At 37.9% G+C, this 13,910-nt stretch overlaps 1 protein-coding gene across 7 annotated transcripts in view; it reads right to left on the bottom strand.

Annotated features, from left to right (window-relative positions):
- Window positions 1–13,910, bottom strand: part of HDAC9 (histone deacetylase 9) — a 980,387-nt gene that overhangs the window by 619,958 nt on the left and 346,519 nt on the right. The gene's annotated exons all lie outside the window — the stretch shown is intronic.

Raw genomic sequence — 13,910 nt, 5'->3', positions numbered from 1 at the left:
GAGTTGAGAAAACAAAGAGAAGGATGGGAAACTATAAAGTAAGGAGAAAGGAAAGGCACAGGGGTCACAGAATGAAGAGACAAGGTAGAAGGACATGAAAAACAGAATTAGAGTAAAATATAAAGGGGTTCAAATAAGATTACTCTATAAAATGAGGAGAGAATAAGCAAGAAGTTTAGATAAAAATATTAACATCAATTATCCTCTATGTCTCCATTAAGTATAAATTCAAACAGGATGGTCTTCAAAAAATTTTTAAAAAAAGCCTTTCTTCTTCATTTGTTATATTTTTCTTGATTTCTTCTAAGAAATGTTTGTATCCACTGTAATAACGTTTTTCTATATACAAAAACAAAAGTTGATATTGTTACTAGACTGTCCATATAACTGGTTTACTCATTACAGACTAAACTATTTAACTCAGTGGGGAAAGGATGCAAAATACTGTGATACCTCCAAGATCATTTCTTTACTTACAATTTATTCCTTACACACATATAAAAGAGACTTTAGGTAGCTTAAACAAGCAAGTCTTAAGTAGTTTACACAATCCCTTTTGGGCCAACACAAAAATATGGAGGGTGGAGAAGAAGACATATTTTCCATTATGTGATAAAAACAAATACAAAAGTTATTTCTTTTTTTCCTTTTTTAAAAAGTTCCTCGGCTAGAACAAATCCGCCCATCTTAAATTTTAGAGTTTATCCTGTGAGTATTACAAAAGGGACATGATGTAATGTAATCGTATATACCTTTGCTTCATCTTTACAAAAATGCAATGAAATTAAATTTCTTTATTTAACAAATTAGGAAATATGACAGCTCTCCTTAGTTCAAATATTTTCCAAGTTTTCATTTCAATACATTTAAAAAATAAAGGCAAATAACTGTTTTTAAAATGCCTAAGTATTTTAATATCTTAGCAGCTTTCTAGTTATGGAATCTCTGTTTTAAAACATCATTAATTTACTTCTAATTTCTTCCCTCTGGCCTTCTAATTTCATTTGAGCTGAAATTTCTCATGTGTGGTCTTAGTCTGAAGTGAGTGTTTTAACACTGTCACTTAAAAATCTCATCACAACTGGCTTAAAAAAGAAAAAGTGTGGAATATTAAAGTATGTTTAGCTTAATGCTAAGACACAGCATCTACCACAGAGTTAATCATTATTAACTGATAAACCAAATGCTAAATATCTAGATTTTGAAGCAGCAAAAGCAGGAGCCTCAGTTCTATAGAGATATGTTTTTTCTCATCTAAAGTCTAAGTGTACAGAACAGTGATTGCCCAGCCTTTTCAAAATGCCCTTTAGTATCACCTGTTCTTCTGTGTATACATTTATTTTGCAGATTTTGCCTGGCAGACAGATTTTGTAGAGTAAGAATTAATATAGTTTCATAGCTTTTATAAATAAAGACACATGTAACAGCCAATCAGATCATCTATCATATATGAGAGAGAGTGTCATGGTCTGTCAATGTAATAAAGAGTTAAAAAGCTCAACTGGTTAAGTCCTCTGTAGCTCTGACTGGAGTAACATAATTAATGTTAGGACTTCTAAGTGTTAGTAAGAACACACAAATCTTAAGTTGGTGGATCCTTAGGGATCCAGAGATGGACTTCAGGTAGCAATCATTAGTTTCAGGAATTCTGCCCTTTTTTTCTTGTAGTTTTTTAAATTAAATCTAGAAAACTAGTAGTATATTATATTTATCACATACTTTTTCTTCAAGTTAAGTTTGATATGCTTATATTTCCTCCTGCTCTACTCTCCTATTGTGATATCACTGCACGAAATATCAATTCATATTGAAAAATCTTTGTAGAAAATCAGGTATTATTATTTTGCATGTCCTTCAAATTATGGTGATACTTTCCTTATTTAGTTAATGCAAGGAGGCATGCATGCTCAGTCATGTCCTGCTCTTTGAGACCCCATGAACTGTAGCCTGCCAGGCTCCTCTGTCCATGAGATTTCCCAGGCAAGAATACTAGAGTGGCTTGCCATTTTCTGCTCCAGGGGATCTTTCTGACCCAGGGATCAAACCAATGTCCCCTGAGTCTCCTGCATTGGCAAGCAGATTCTTTATCACTGCACCACCTGGGAAGCACCTATTTAGTTGACAGTTAAACCTAATAAATGCTTTCAAATAGATACAGCAGTAGATACATATTATTAATTCACAAATTTTACAATTTGCTTCTTAACCTAAGTCATATTTGGAACTAGGTAAGGACTGTTGCTGGAAGAAGCACAAGCTGGAATCAAGATTGCCAGGAGAAATATCAATAACACCACCCTTATGGCAGAAAGTGAAGAGGAACTAAAGAGCCTCTTGATGAAAGTGAAAGGGGAGAGTGAAAAAGTTGGCTTAAAGCTCAACATTCAGAAAACTAAGATCATGGCATCTGGTCTCATCACTTCAAGGGAAATAGATGGGGAAACAGTGGAAACAGTGTCAGACTTTATTTTTCTGGGCTCCAAAATCACTGCAGATGGTGATTGCAGCCAAGAAATTAAAAGACGCTTACTGCTTGGAAGGAAAGTTATGACCAACCTAGATAGCACATTAAAAAGCAGAGACATTACTTTGCCAACAAAGTTCCGTCTAGTCAAGGCTATGGTTTTTCCAGTGGTCATGTATGGATGTGAGAGTTGGACTATAAAGAAAGCTGAGTGCCGAAGAATTGATGCTTTTGAACTGTGGTGTTGGAGAAGACTCTTGAGAGTCCCTTGGGCTGCAAGGAGATCCAATCTGTCCATCCTAAAGGAAATCAGTCCTGAATATTCATTGGAAGGACTGATGCTGAAGCTGAAACTCCAGTACTTTGGCCACCTCATGTGAAGAGCTGACTCATTGGAAAAGACCCTGATGATGGGAGGGATTGGGGGCAGGAGAGAAGGGGACGACAGAGGATGAGATGGCTGAATGGCATCACTGACTCGATGGACATGAGTTTGAGTAAACTCCGGGAGTTGGTGATAGACAGGGAGGCCTGGCGTGCTGCGATTCATGGGGTCGCAAAGAGTCGACACGACTGAGCGACTGAACTGAACTGAACTGAACTGAAGGACTGTTGCTGAAGGTGAAGCTCCAGTACTTTGGCCACCTGATACAAAGAGATGACTCACTGGAAAAGACCCTGATACAGGGCAATATTGAGGGCAGGAGCAAAAGGGGTCAGCAGAGGATAAGATGCTTAGATAGCATCACAGACTCAATGGACATAAATCTGAGCAAACTCTGGGAGGTAGTGAAGGACAGAGGAGTCTTGTAGGCTACACTCCATGGGTTCACAAAGAGGCAGACACGATGTAGCAACAGAACAACAACAACAATCTAATGATGGCCATATTCTAAAATCTTGAGGTGACATTTGTTACTGATGTGATTTAAATTGTTTCATAATATGCCTTAGTTTCTAAAGTTTTCCAAATCAATACTATTTCAAATAAAAAGAAAAATTATCCATATCACTCTATTGCTTTAATTTTTTAAGTTTTCATTATATGAAGAGTCTTTTTTATCTGCAATTTCTTATAATTTATATGTAATTTTAATCTCATAGTTGAGCTGTGAAAACATGGAATGTATCCCTATCATATGTGGCATACTTTTTTATTTTGCATAGTATTAACTTTGCTTTCTGCCATCTAGTAAAGAGTTCAGGCCCTGGAGTAAATCAGCCGTGAGAATGAGTCTCTTAAAGATATAATGCCCAGCAAGTTACTTCACTCAACTGAACTTCAGGGTCCTCATCCAACAGGACAAGCATTTCCCTATCATAGGTTTCCTATAAGACTGAGTGATGAAAATAAGCCTTTATAAGGCACACAGAATAAAGCCTGCCAACGAAGCTGCAAGCAATTGCTGCCACTATCCTTTACAGCCCTGGGGCAGCCATCTTTCACTGAAGCCCCTGCCTCATCCTCCTCCTCTTACTAGTGTATGCCATCTGCATTTCTTTTATATTTATTGCAGTTTTCCCATTGAGCTATTTTTGTTTGTTAGTTTCCCTGGCTAGGAAGTAAAGAGTATATAATGTAAGAGGAGACATATCCCTATCAGTTATCTTTAAATAGATTTTCCTCCGAGAGAAGCACCAAGTGAAAAACACACATGTATTGAAAGGAGGTCCTCAGTAACTGTTGTCGACTGACTTGGATCTTTCCTGAAGGTGAGATAACCCACCAGCACTCTGGATACACCAATACCCTGAGCTGGAACTCCTGGTTTACTGGCTTATTAGCACTTCCCAAACACTGACAGGCAAGCCTCTGCTGCAAACTGCTTCGAGTTGAGCAGCTTAGCGCCTTTTCACTCGGCAAGAGATGGATTTCCAAAACTAGGCTTCGACTCTCAAATACTTCCTTGACTAAATTCTAATTCCCTAAACCTGGCTTTTTTGTTGTTTTTTTTTTTTAATCTTTGCCACAAAATGGAGTTTGCTTCCTGTACCTCTCACCAAAATAGGGCGCTTTTTGTAAAGCTTATATTTCACTGTTCTTCTAAGATTATCTGCTTGATAAGAATATCATTTGGAGTACTTTTTCATTTAATAAATTTTTAGATAGAAGTCCTGAAATGCATTCCTATTCTCATTCTCTTGCATTTCAACAGGTCAAAAGAACTTGTAATTCTTCCTTATTGAAGCAAAATATACTTAAATGAAAATAAAAGTAAGTAAAGTGAGAGAAGCAAGTATTTAAAAGTTATATTCCTTTCAGTATTATTGTATACTCTATTGTCACACATTTGAAAATGAGATTTTAAAGACTAAAGAAATCATAAAATTGCTTTTCAAGTCCTTATAAAAATATATTATCTTTACAGTGTTAGGTGTGTGTGCCTCTGTGTGTGTCTATAACTGCCATAATCAGAAAGCATTCTTTGTCAAAACAAACTTCTAAAGCTTTGGCACAGAGTTTTGTAAAGAAAGTTCTTATGACTGATACCAGAACTAAAAGATCCAACAGGCGTGTCCATCCAGCAAAATTTTATTTCATCATTAACACTGCCCAATGCCCTAAGCAGTCCTGGTCTTTGCGTCCCCACGGCATGCCCACCCTGTCTTATAGCATCTCCGTCCCCTACCCTTGCCCAGGTCTACCATTTTTGCCATTCCCCTACTCTGACCACAGGTAAACCAAGTTAGAAATAATCATTTTCCCAAAAAATGAATTTGAAGAAAGGGTCTATTTTTCTTTCTCAGCAACACATACAAATGGATGCAGTGTCTTCAAACTAAAACATTTATATTCACCGATAGAACGAGAAAACTCAGTATCTAAAGTTCCAAAAGAACTATTTATAGATGATGATTTAACCCTACAAGAAGCAAACATAATCTGCCCTCTGCCACAATGGATAAAGACAAATATGAAATTAAAAATTAAAAATAAAACAAATACCTCCTATTGTTTATTTTCTACCCTTTTCTTAATTCAAATTAATTCATTTCACTATTTCCCCATGCTAAAACAAGCTATAATCCTAATTACAAAGAACTATTGGGGGGAAATGGTTAATTTAGCAAATATTTGAGGGCTTTTCCCCTAAAACCACATGTAAAACATAAGACAGTACAGCTTTCAAAAAACCACAGTCACATTACCTCTTCCAAAATTTAGTTTACTGTGTGGAATCATGTCGCTCACCACAGCTCCTGATGAAAAGGTGGAGTCAAAAAAGGAAGTATGCTAACATTTAAATATAACACAAGTGTAATTAAGCAAACACCATCTTCTGAATGGAAAATTCAAAACATGAGATTTACAGCACTTCACGTAGTAGAAGTAACTTCAGAAAAAAGGGCAGTTTCCAAGGGTTGAGAGGTGAATGCACAGGGTGTCACTAAGCTTTTGGTTAGTCTCAAAGAGGTACCACTGTGGCTAATTATTTTCTTCTATGCTTCTGTTGATAAGCATTATACTTTTCACTCTTTTGTGAAAAAAGACCCAAAGTTAATGAGAACCATAAAGATTCCTTAATCAGCTTACATTGTGAAAGAGTATTAAAGTCTCCACTTTCACAACAGGCACATGAAATACACACTTTTATGATATATTACTACCACAGGAACTTACATCTCTCTCCCCTTGAACCACCTGCAAATTTTAATAGTCATGTATCGCCAGGGTACCAGAAACTCATAAAAGTTTAACCTGCTAATTAACAAGTAGGTAAAGTTCCAGCCCTGTACCATAATTCGTTTGCTTCCAAGCATAGTCGGCATAACCAAGAAAATATTCTTTTGGATTGTTTTCCAAGGCAACTATATTCCAGACCCGATTCCTTACCCAGGTCATTAAGAAGTAAAAGCATACTATATATACATACATACATACACACACACACACACACACACACACATATAAAATCATGTCCTTAGGGAGGTGAAAAAGTTAGTGAAAATGGGGAGGTCTAAAAACAGATGTGATTATCTCCGAAAAGCTGCTACCAGGAGAATTTTACTTGGATTAGGTCACTCCTGTTTCAGATTCAATCTGTACCTTTCCCAGTGTGGTTGCAATATAGGTCTGTGCCTTATCTCATTCTCTTTACCTAGAGGCTGCAGTATAAACCACTATATATTTATTAGGGTTGTTTGTTCTTATATAAATATCCAAAACATGATCTCAAATATGGGGCCCACAAAACACAGAAATTTAAAGAAAGGATGGCAAGAAAGAAAAAGTCTCCCAATTCTTTCCTGTAACAATGGTGATGGCTACTAACGACATTCCGATGAGATGACTTCAGGCTATATAAGTTTCATAAAGGGCCCATTAGTGTCAAGGCCCTTGGTCTCAGTCCCAGCCCAGTAAGTTGTGTTAGGAATTACTACCATATTAAGAGATTGGTTATTTTTCTGAACTTACAATACCAGGCAGAGCCATTTTCTTTTTCTGATGTTTTATTTATGTGAACTAGCCTCCTAACAGGGTAATTAAAATATTTATGCCAGAAAGCTAGAGGAGGTATTAGATGATGTCTGATTTTTCTACGGCTACGAGAATATCTGCTTATGTGAAAGTCAGCAGACAGATCCAAGTTAAGCAGTAGCTCATTCATTCACTTTTACTTTATTGAGTGCCTTCTATAACTCAAGAACTAGGTACTGTAGGTACAACAATAAAAAAAGACAACAAGACTCTGCCCTCACATAACTGATAGTCTAGTGAGGACAAACCATTAGGCTGTTTCTTCAGTATTTACTGATTTTAACAGGATTCATTTCTTTCTAGCACCAAATTGACAAACACACACATGAAATAATAATAATAGTATTTATTGAGTACCAACTTTGTGGCAGTATAATGGCAAGCACATTCTGTGTGTGAATATATCCCCTGGCGGCTCAGATGGTAAAGAATCCCCCTGCAATGTGGTAGACCTGAGTGTGATCCCTGGGTTGGGAAGATCCCCTGGAGGAGGGCATGGCAACCCACTCCAGTATTCTTGCCTGGAGAACTCCATGGACAGAGGAGCCTGGTGGGCTACAGTCCATGGAGTTGCAAAGAGTCAGACATGATTGAGTGACTAAGCACAGCACAGCACACACACAAATATATATAGATACTCATTTAATCCTCCCATTAATTTCATAATGTAAACACTAGGTAATTATGAAGTTAAGTAACTTGACCATTGAAACACAACTAATATGGCAGAATTCAACCCTACGTCTGACTCCTGAGCATTTGTTCTTATTATTTCACTATCTCTGTCTGAAAAATATTTTAGGCTCTAATCTCAGAGGATCTCAGTCTATGAAATACAGAAATCTTCTACAGAATTTATATATGTAGACAAAAGGAAACACAATCAGATTTCCTTTAATGACTGAGGACAGTAGTATCCTTTTTCTTAACTATCTCCAGAGTACAGTCCCAATTAAAATCTAAAAAAACACTTAACCAGTTTTACTATTGTTCTATGGAACTGATGCATCCCTGACATTTTTACATTTAACTCAAAAATGCTTCATCGAGTCTCAAGAAATTGAACCCCATGTAATTGCCTAATCACCTAGACACACTGTGCTAGGTGCCGTGTAGGCAGTGGGACTGGTTTTTGGATCAGAGATCTTACTCTTTGAACTGACCAGTTACAGAAAGATGGGCACTGACTTTGAATCTCCTGTTCATATTTGGTTGTTCACATATTTTTGGATTTTTTTGTTTGCCTCTATGTATGTCACCCTTTGAGATTTGGTACAGTATCATAACACCACAGAATGGAATCAACAGAAAAACAAAATTTTAACATACAATGTTATTTGTCTCTGTAAACAAGGAAGACCTTCTGCAGCGGATATACAAAACACACTTTCCTTCTGCAGAGAAGAAATTCTTCAGTCACATAAAAGAGATGACCAAGTGAAACTCAGAGGTTATTCTAGACATAGAGGAAAAGAACTCAATATATAGATCAATAAAATCTGAAGATTAGGAAAGTTGGGTCTTCTCCAACAGATTGAGATGCAAGTGAGATCTATAATAAAAAGAAAAAAATCAGATCTTGGAATTTGGGAGAATTAAACAGAAATATATACAGTGATCAGAGATTTCAATAGATTACCTAAGGTAGGTCCTATACTTATTGATGCACCTTTAATTGGTTACAGACATATAGCTTATATAGTTGCATGACTATTTTCAAGGCATGCAATCAAGCTGTTACTTTTGATTCACCTAAGAAGATTTATGTATTATTTCTTGGATCTTATCCTGGTAAATAATTTGAAACAATTCACACTTGTGTATATGAAGATAGTCATTCTTGCTGTATGATTTCTAATAGCCAGAGAAAGAGACTGAGGTAGAATGAGTGACAGGTAGAGAAAAGTTTAACTACATATTTTGCCTCATTCTTGTTATTGTTTATTTTCTGATCGAACAACATTCCCTTTCAGTTTTTTATATCTGCCTTTCCATATCCCTAATATGCTTCTTGCCTACAATCCTCAACCTTCAGAAAAGTTTTCCTGCACCTGCAAGGTCTCTCCCTTCTTCATTAACCAACACAGACTCATTTTTCAGGTTTAGCTTGAAGGCTATTCTTAACAGAAGCTTACCTGACCTCCTTAGGGTGGGTCAAGTCTGCGTTGAGTACTCTCATAACAAGTTCTTCTTTTCCTTCACAACACTTATGGGATGCCTTAATTGCATATTTTCTTCTATAATTATTTGATTACCACATGTTTTGCTCATGAAAGCAAGAACTCTAAAGGTAAGAACCACTGGCATATCAGCTCAGAAATATATTAGATACTCAAAAAATGTTTATGAGGGTGGCCAACTCATCAACAGTTCATTTATTTGTTCAATTCATTCATTTATTTATATGCATTTAATCAATTCATTATGCCATTCAATTCTAGTAAGTAAATACAGAGAAACTACTTGATAAGACACTGTGATTAAACTCTAGGGTTACAAGCAAATACACAGCAGAACTTGCTTTCACAAATACACAAAATCCAGATGAAAGATACAGGAAAATAATACACACAATAAGGTGCTTAAGTTTTATTACAGAAAGAAACACATGGGAATATATAAAAAGAAGTAGTTAAAAATAGTTGTCTATTCTTCCCACCAATAAATGGTTACTGATCAAATCATAAGACCTAATACGCCATTCTACAGTAATAATAATTTAACCATAAGAGTGACCAAATTTTGTTATTGTATTTTGTATGTGTTTCTACTGAAATTAAATGGCAAATTAGCAATATCTTACCATGTAAGGATATACCTCACAGGATTTATATACTAACCAGGAAACTTAAGTCTGTATGCACACACAGTCAATATAATTCCCTACTCCAAATCTGTAAATAAAGAAATTTTGTATCCAACTCTCAAAACATGCAATCAGATGTACAATAAGAAATGAAATGTAAACATATTTCTCTAAGCCACTAATTTGCTATCAAGCAAGGACTTTAAGGACCAAGCTGACTCTGACTCATAGCCGTGCAATTCTATGATTGCGTTTGCTTAAGCCACAGCCAGCGTTTTATATAATCACTCTGTTTAGAACATCAAATTTCCCATGGATTTTTAGACTTGCTATGCCATCCTAAATTTTCTCTCTGAAGGTTAACATAATGTATATGGTGCTTTATTGAGTTTTTTTCTTGAAAGAGATGCCTAACCAATAAAGAAGGGGAGGAAAACAAGTTTCCATTCAGCTCTATTAGAGGCTGTTATACCTACAAAATGCATTCTGATCGTCAACAGTCCCAAATCCTAACCTGTTTCTCAATCTCCAGATCCGTTTCTACACTGCTGCAAGAGTGAGTTCTCTAAACCAACACCCTTATCGTGCCTCTCACATGTCTTAAACCTTCTGTGGTCCTCTAACACATCCAGGATAAAATTCACATTCCTTGGCTTAGCAAACTAAAGCCTCCATGAACTGGCCCCTGTCTTCCACTCAGGTTTACCCTGCACCTCACCCAATCTTGCATTTTATACTCTACTGATCCTGAAAAGTTCATGCTAGCTCTTACACACTATAATGTCTCGTGTCCAGGTGTCTAGGCTCATGCTCCTTCCTCAGCGCAGAGCTGGCTCCTGTCCTGACTGATATTACTACTTAGCCTTTAAGATTTACTTCAAGAATTCTTCCCTTTAGGAGGCCTTTTCTGAGTTTACCTTTTCAGGTTAGGTAACTTAGTTTCTCATGACAATTTGAGACATCTATGTTGTTATACTTATTACCTTATGTGATACTTATTACCTTATATAATCTGCTTGCCTATCATATTTCTGGCTAGCCTACAAGATCCTTGAGAACTCAAGAACAGGAAAACACATCCTTTTTTTGTATCTTCCAAACTCAAGTTATTTTCCAACAACCACAGTGTTTAACACAAGATTGGTGTTTCATAAATATTAGTCATTTCCTTTCTCAAAAAGGTACTTAAGAATTTACATAATAGATTGGCAGGAGAGGAATCAAACAATATTATACATAAACACTCATGAATGGGGAAATAAATATGAGAAGTGCCACAAAGGAGGGTATGTGTAAAGACTGATAAGAGTTGAAAGAAGAAACTGATTGAGACAATCATCAAGGAAGTCTTCCTACACAAAAGTTCTGTTTGAATTGGGTAAAATCTTGACAGGATGCAAAATGGAAAGAGAGTCAGAGGAAACACCTGTATAAATAAGTCCCAGAAGCAGGTAATGACAGATTGTGAACTCTGAGGAGTAACTCTGGCCAACAGAAGTATAAGGAGCTGGACAGCATGAGGATAGGATAGGTTAGAGAAATGAGGTTCTTTGAAGGCTCATGTGTTTAACAAGTTTAGTTTCTTAGACACAAGTAAGGCAAAAACCACTGCAGACTGTTGAGCAAGGTTTTGACAAGACGACAGAGCATTGTTCATGCCTGTGTCATGCTGCTGAGGCATTAGAGCTATTTCTGGTCACCATCACCACCACTTCAGCTCTGTCACTTTAAACATGGAATTCTCCAGGCAAGATTACTGGAGTGGGTTACCATTTCCTTTTCCAGGGGATCTTCCTGACCCAGGGATCCAACCTGGGTCTCCTGCATTGCAGGCAGATTCTTTACCACTCAGCCACCAGGGAAGCCCGAAGGGGAGACACTAAGTAGTATTATGCAGAACCCAAAGATTCCAGGTTAGAGAAGGTCCAGAGAGCTGGGTCTTTCACAGGAGAAAAGGGCCATCCAAACCCCCAGCAATTTGCTCCCACTTCTTCTCTCCACCTATATCTTCAGTTGAGGTAAACATTGGTGTGTGTGGGTGTGTGTGGGTGTTAGATGCTCAGTTGTGTCTGACTCTTTGCAACCCTATGGGCTGCAGCCCACCAGGCTCCTCCGTCCATGGGATTTTCTAGGCAAGAATATTGCAGTGGGTTGCCATAACCTTCTCCAGGGTATCTTCCCGACCAGGGAAGACCCAAACCCAGGTCTCCCACACCACACGCAGACTCCTTACCATCTGAGCCAAACAGCTATCAGTTCAGTTCAGTTCAGTCGCTCAGTCGTGTCCGACTCTTTACAACCCCATGAATCGCAGCACACCAGGCCTCCCTGTCCATCACCAACTCCCGTCTGCAAAACAACTATGCAAAGGTGAAAAGCCATGTCCAGCAGATCAGGGAGGAGCTGCCCTCTCTTTGAGTACAAATCCCTTTCAGAGATTCATCCCTGAAGAGATCATCAGATCATTTTGTGTTAGCCCATGAAATCAGAACTGTGTCACATTTTAAATAAGTGTATAGTATTTCATAAAAATTCCAACCCCAAGTAGTTTTCAAACAGCAAATATTCAACATGCCACAACCGAAAGGACCAAAAGTAACAAAAGTTGGGCAAAATATAGGAAGACTTACTTCCTCCAGAACAGCCACAAATAGCCTAAAAATAAAGCTTAGATTTAAGCATTTCCAATCATTTTCATACCACAACTAAGGTTTCTCAGTCTAGCTTGCACAAATTGGACTGCTGTGTTTATTTAACAACTGATTGTTTAAACTAAACACTCATGCTCCACTCCATTAGGGAAAAAAAACCTAAGGGGAAAGTTATTTTTGTAAAATGCAGCCTTGATTTATATGACACAATCTCCAGTCCTTGGAAGAGATGATCTTTGATGATTATTTTCCTTTTCCAGGCCTTCACATGTCTAAGTTCTCCTTCTGCTGCCTCTCCTATCCAGCAGAGCCCTAATTCATCTCCATCCTCTTCTACCTGACTCACATCATTCCATGTATACACTGAGGCACAGCTCCCAGTTGTTCTGTCTCATTGGTCAGCTTCCTCCTTCATGGCAGATACTGTCCACTGAACTGAGTTCCATCCACTCACTTCAGGCTCTCTTACCTCGTGGACACCCTCTCAGCGAACAGACACGTGTCCACTTCACAGAGAAACTGAGAAGTAATCTGATGGGAGGGAACACTACTAGCCTTGGGCTCTGACGATAATACACTTGCCTGACTCCACACTTATCCTTTACACTCATCTCCCGTATCAGTAGGTGAACATGTCCTTCACCCTGCCAATCGCCATCCCAATCAATTCTATAGCTGCGACACACTAGTGTATCAGAAATGTACATATCTAATGTGATGATCCAACAGTCTCTCTCACAATTACACAAGAAGTGCCTTCTTTTTTGTTGTAAAATTGAATTTTAAAAGGGGAAATCAGTTCTTTAGTCACATTCCACCAAAGGCCTTATAACTGGTTTTGTTTTTTCACTTTCACTCAAGACATGCCTCCGAAGTAGCATGCAACTTCTTCTATCTAATACTGTCAACCTCCAAATATCCACAGTAGCCACTGAAATAAAATAACCCAAGACAGACTCACCCACAACCACTCCAAATCTCTGCAGTCCATGAGTCTTCCTTTGGGTTCTGAGGGGAACAAGCCAGTGCAAGGATGCCCTGGGTGCTTTTACACGAGGACAGTAAAAAGGGGATCCATTACCCTCTAAGCTACACTGCTGCTGATCATTTTTATGAGTCCCTGGCCTGAAGAAGCAGAGAAAGAGACGTGACTTCAAACCTACTGGGATCAGAGCTGCCTGCTACACAGGTCCCTGGGTGTGCTACACAGCCCTATTCTGAGGTTCTTTCCTGAAAAGTGGCCTGTGAATATTCTGGAGAGACAGAAGGGGTGTGAAGTACCTCGCTGTCATACTCTGCAAGACACTCTGCTGAATCTCAAAGGAAGAAGCCTGACTTTTGTTGATTAGAAAGTTCTCCTGATGCTCCTCTGAGAAAATGTGATGCTTGGGGAGAAGGAGCCTTGCAGAGGTGTGACTTGAATGACAATCACTTTCTGGATTACTCACTCACGTTTACTACTAAGAAGTTCCCTTGTCAACAAAGCAAGTGAAAGCTGAGCTTTATTGT

Source organism: Cervus canadensis, chromosome 3 (assembly GCF_019320065.1).
Source record: "Cervus canadensis isolate Bull #8, Minnesota chromosome 3, ASM1932006v1, whole genome shotgun sequence".
NCBI lineage: Eukaryota > Metazoa > Chordata > Mammalia > Artiodactyla > Cervidae > Cervus > Cervus canadensis.
This window is presented reverse-complemented; position numbering and strand designations above follow the sequence as displayed.